Genomic DNA, 6000 nt, shown 5'->3' with positions numbered 1-6000 from the left:
GAAAAGAAGAGAAAAAAATTCACACAGGCTGAGGGGGATGGGAGGCTGTAATGGTAGCAAAAAAAAAAAAAAAAAAGGTATTAGCACGGAATCATATAGAGACATAACACGAATCCAGGCTCTGCTACTTTACTACTGAGTGACCAAGGAAGCTTGCTTAAATCTCTCTGAACCCGAGGTTTACCATCTTTACAATGGGAAAGAACATCACAGTGTGGTCTAGCACACAGTACACTATTCATTGGTAACAGGATGTGCCTGCCTGCCCTTCCTTTCTTTCCTGGAGAACTGTTATCGACAGTATTTCTATCCTCTTCATTGCCACCACCTTATCTTACATCTGACCACAGTAGTTTCTTAATTATTGGTCCTTTTAATTAGGTTCATTCTTTCAACAAACAGGTACTGAGTGACTTACTATGGTAATCCTTAAAGAAAGACACAGTAAAAAAGACACAGGGTATATACAAAGGGAAGGGCACAGATGCCTAAGGCGCTGATTTCTTTTGAGGTGTTGGTCTACTACAGACAAAATTCCACAACACAACTCGGCAAGTCAATTCCAATCATCAACAAATATTTAGCACATTTTGGAGCATAGTGTAGAGAGTTGAAACCCCTGAGAAAAGACGATAGCTACCAAGAAGAGCTCCTGATGGCTAAGTTCAAATTTGTTTAAAACAGAGGCTGGCAGCCATTTCTAAATAGGGTCTCTCACGCAAACCAGGCTTCAGGGAGACTGCACTGGGCTGTCCGCCTCCTACACTGAACAGCCGGCCTGCACTGCATTCCTGCCATCTGAGTCAGCCCTTAAAAAGGAGTTCCTGGAATTGTGTTTCAGCCAATAGGACTAAGACTTTCCCTGTCCAACCAGAGCCATGCAGTTATATCCACATTAGCATTTCAAGGTCTAATCAGAGAGGCTCCTTTAAGACCAATTAGAACAGTGCTTTTTAGACCAATCGAACTGTGAGGATTTGGAGTCCTCACTTACACAAATATAGGCCATTCAGGGACCATGGACAGGGACTTCTCTCTCTATGTCAGCTCCCCTCTGGCTCAGGCAGCACTTTCCCTTTCCATCTTAGACTGAAGGCTGCCTTTCCCTGGCTGGAGATGAAACACCAAAGACATCTCAGCAGAGCAGAGCAGGTGGAGCAGGACGAGCCATCTAACTGGAAAGCGGCCTTATCCCAGAACTGCTTAGCCCAAGACCAACTCACAGCCGCGCTGGCCCATAACTGAGTTCTAAGCTACTGAGCTGTTCCACGCCGATGCTGGTCTCGATGCTGGTCTCACAGACATGCGCCATTGCCACTGAGCTGTCCGCACTAATAAAGTTTCCTTCACTGCACTCCAAATTGGGGATTCCTGTAGGCAGTGAATTGGCACCAATGACCATCGGTTGACAGGGTCTTAAGTGCAGGATAAATAATCCAGTTGGGCCTGGGGCAGTCGAATAAGACTTTTAGCTTTATCCATTTTTAAAAATTCATCTTAAAAGTCAAGACCTGACACAAATAGAGCAAAATGTTATAGATGTTAAAATCTGAATGGTGGAACAAGGGTTCTTGTCATGTTATTTTCTGGGACTTCCTGTTGTGTTAAAATTGTACACCAATAGAGAGAAAATATGACTGAATAGCCAATGATGATTTTTGAACAATTAATTACATTTTAGTGAAAGAATATTTATTTACAATCTCACTTTGTTACAACAAACAAGTTGAGACAGCTTACACAATATAAAGACAAACACACCCATAAGATGGAAAAATATAAATTCATAAAAACCAGAATCAAAAAACAGATTAAAGGAGAAACCAACTCCATGAGAAAATTAGAACACAATCACGCAGGCTTTAAGATTCTTTAAGATTCTATATAGCATCACATTTGTAATATAAATTTCACTATGAGAATTTCGACAATCAAAGCAAGTTACAGAATTCTTTCTCCATAAAGAAAAAAGTACACCAGGAACTCAGAAAAAATAAGGCTGTCCATGGCAATCAAGGTAGCATGGGTCACCACATATGAGATGCTAAGAATCATACGGAAAAATAGCCTCAATAATATCTTACAATAAATGCTACTGTAAGCGTCCCAGGACTGCTTAGATTATTCTTCAGGGTAAGCCAAAGACAGGACAGTTGGGACAGACCCCGGCTCAGTGTCCACCAAATCCATTCCCTCTCCAGCCTGGTAATAGAGCTTGACCACAATTTTGCAACCTTCCTTGCAGTGAGGTTTGACCACATGACTGAATTCAAGACAATGAAATATGAGCCAATTCCAGGCTCAGTCCATAAAAACCACATGCTTTCTCCACACTCTTTTCCATTTGATAGCTTGAAACAGGCAAGTGGTGACATTAGAAGCTATGTACTAAAGAGAATCAATATATATATATATAGATTACACATGTATGTGTGTATACATATATGCACACGTAGATATACATATGTGTGTATGTGATCCTAGGCTCCTATATACATACATACATATATATATATATATATATAGAGAGAGAGAGAGAGAGAGAGAGAGAGAGAGAGAGAGAGAGAGAGAGAGAGAGATCACTGCTTGGAGGAAAACTGTCCATCAGTCAGGCAGGGTCCAATGCATGAAAGAAAGACATACACTTCAGTTGTGTAAAGCCATTTACATTTGGAGGTTTACCTGTCATAATATCGACTGTTACTAAAGAGCACAATCCTGCAAGGATCAAATGATACAGTTTGAGTATTCGGTTCTCTAGTCAGTCTTGATTCTAACGTAAATCCAAATTATCTAGAGCAGCGCTGTCCATAACAAAATGTTCTGTATCTGCACTGCTCAATATGGCAGCCATTACCCGAAATGTGGTCAGTGTGACTGAGTAGTTGAGTTTCAAATTTTATTTAATTTTAATCAATTTAACTTTAAACGGCCAGCCGTATGTGCCTAGTGGCTGCTGAACTGAACAGCATGGTTCTAGAGATTCAATGAGCAAAGTGTATTATTATACGTGAACCAGCAGGTAATCAAGAGATGCAAAACCAAAATGTAAAATGGCTATATCTTCCTGGAATATCAATATTACTTACAGATAACATGCTCATATTAAAATAAATGCAGTTGCATTATGGAGTAGAATATGGAGGCAATATAGAGTAGGGGTTAAGCTTCCAGCTTGAAGAGCCATAGTACCTGAGTTCAGAACCTGATTTTCCCACTTAAGTAGCTGAATAACTTTAGGCAAATTATTTAATCTCTTAATGCTTCACTCTTTCTTTCTGTAAAATAGGAATGATCCAGTGCCTACCTCAAAAATTGCCGCAAGGATCAAATGAGTTAATATACATAAGAAAACACTCTGAATACTCCCCCTAGCACTTAAATCTTTCAAAATGGGAGCAAATACTCCTATCGACTTCATCATTATAATACTGTGAGCCACAATACAGAGTAATGCTCAAGAGAGTGGACTCCGGATATAGACGTCTGGACATTCTGTCCTGTTCCTGCCAATTAAAACTGCACGGCCCTGGTTAAGTTGCTTAACTTCTCTACCTGCAGTTTGCTTCTGTGTAAAAAAAACATAATCATATCTATCTCACAGCATAATTAAGGAAAAATTAAATTTTGTAGTTTTCTCAAACTTGTCTGACTTTAAGAATCAGTGGAAATACTAAAACTACAGATTATGGATACTACCTCAGACCTACTGCATCTGAGTCTCTAGTAGACACTTTTATGAAGCCCCCAGATGATTCCTAGGATCAAACGAGTATGGAGAATGCTGAGATAATTGTCTCCCCAAAATTCATATGCTGAGGCCCTAACACTCAATGTGATGGTATTTTGAGATGAGGCTTTTGGGAGATAATTAGGTTTAGATGAAGTCAGGAGGGTGAAGCCCTCCTGATGGGATGAGTATCCTTCTTAGAAAAGAAACAGACACTAAGGTACACCCTCTCTCTCTCTCCATCTCTCTCCCCCTCTCCCAACCTCCCCCCTCACCACACAAGGACAAAGCAAGCAGCGGGGAAGGGGCCATCTGCAAGCCAGAAAGAGAGCCCTCATCAGTATCCAACCCTGCCAGCACCCTGTTTCCAAAATCTGTGAGAAATGGTTTTCTGTTGTTTAAGCCACCAATCTATGGTATTTTTTAAATAGCAGCCCGAACTAATACACAATGTATATAAGGATTAATACAATCCAGAATACATAGAAAGTGTCTACCACATAGTAGTTATCCTTATTAAGTGAATGCAAAATTCCCATTACTCCAATGAAACTTTACACTTGCAGAGAGCCAGCAGGAACTTCCTTCTGTAATTCTGGAGTATTTCAAGGGAAAAGATTCAGGTTGGGAAGCAAAGAGAATGAATGGAGCAGAAAGATGGAGTAGATACACCTTTCCCTATTCCTCCTGCAAAGTACAGCTAAGTGTATAAGTCACAGGACGGCCCTCAAAACAAAGAATTATCTGGCCCCAAATATTAATAGTGCAGCTAGTTTAAGTTAACTTCCTCTTAAAGACTTCCCCAAGTAACAACGATCTTTTTGTTGGCTGTACCTATGGTCTCCAAGAAAGTTTAAAACAAGGTTATCCATTTCCTGAGTTTCTTCCTACCGTGTTATTTTTCCTTCCCTAACAGGCCTTGTCTTAGGCCATTCGGGCTGCTGGAGCAAAATACCATGGACTAGGTAGATTAAAAACAAAAATGTGTTTCTCATAGTTCTGGAGGCTGAGAAGTCCAAGACCAAGACACTAGTGTGCTCAGGTTCTACATAAGGCCTGCTTACTGGCTCATAGCCAACACCTTCCAGCTCTTTGTCAAGGTAGAAGGGGCAGGGGAACTCTCTGAAGCCTCTTTCATAAAGAGACTAACCCCATTCATGAAGGCTCCACCCCCCTCACCTAAGCACCTCCCAATGCCCCACCTATTAATGTCACACTAGCATTAGCATTTCAACATGAGTTGTTGGGGGGGTGGGGGGGATTCACACATTCAGACCCTAGCATGTCTATAAGATTCTCTGTAAGCAGGACCAATTCTTAGCTAATGCAAAAATACTTCCCTCTTGTTCCCGCCTCTCATCTTTAAAAACAGCACAGCAGTCGACACAGAGCAAATATTTTATAAACAATGTGCTGACTTCCTTTAAATCCATGGGGTCCTGTGCAAGTTTAGCCAGAGCCGTATCTCTTTTTTCAAGATGCAAGGATACATCTTTCTTTTTGAAACCTTCTCTTACCCATACAAGCAATTGGTTGTTCCCTCATGTTACCACTATCCCTTCTCTCTCTCTCTCTCTCTCTCTCTCTCTCTCTCTCTCTCTCTCTCTCTCTCTCTCTCTCTCACACACACACACACACACACACACACACTTCTATTATAACTCAATAAATCTCATCGCAACTATTTGCTCGCATGCCAGCCACTCCTTCACCCTGGGAGCAACTTAAACTAACACTCTGACATGTTCTACAGCAGATAAAACAGCTCCTCACACAAAACAGGCGCTCAATAAAGATTTGGGGATAGTTAAAAGAGCAATCACCATTTCTAGGTCCCCTAAGTGTGCCATCAACTGGTGCGCTGACGCTTCATTCTCAGTATTTCTAATTCTCTCAATCATTTACATGATAGAAAAGGAACCTGAGGTTCAGAGAGTTTATTTAAACGACCTGCCCAAGGCCCTGCTTTTAAAGGCAGTTCAAACTAGATTCATTTAGATCGAGAATGCGCGATCTTTCCCCCACACACTTAGGACTGAAGAAAGGAGAGATGCGGTCTCGGAGAGGGAGGTAAGCTGTCCAGGCCTCATTGCTGTGGCGTGAAAAGAACCAGGACCATGACCCAGGTCGACAGACCCAGCTCCGGAGACCCGCGGAGCGCCGGAGAGGTGGGCGACGCCTCCCGCCGCCCTCCGCATCGCCATCCCCCGCTTCTGCTTTACCTGGTTGCTCGACCCAGCTCCGTCTGGCTGCACCCTGACTTCCTACAA

Source organism: Rousettus aegyptiacus, unplaced genomic scaffold (assembly GCF_014176215.1).
Source record: "Rousettus aegyptiacus isolate mRouAeg1 unplaced genomic scaffold, mRouAeg1.p scaffold_m13_p_15, whole genome shotgun sequence".
Classification (NCBI taxonomy): Eukaryota; Metazoa; Chordata; class Mammalia; order Chiroptera; family Pteropodidae; genus Rousettus; species Rousettus aegyptiacus.
This window is presented reverse-complemented; position numbering follows the sequence as displayed.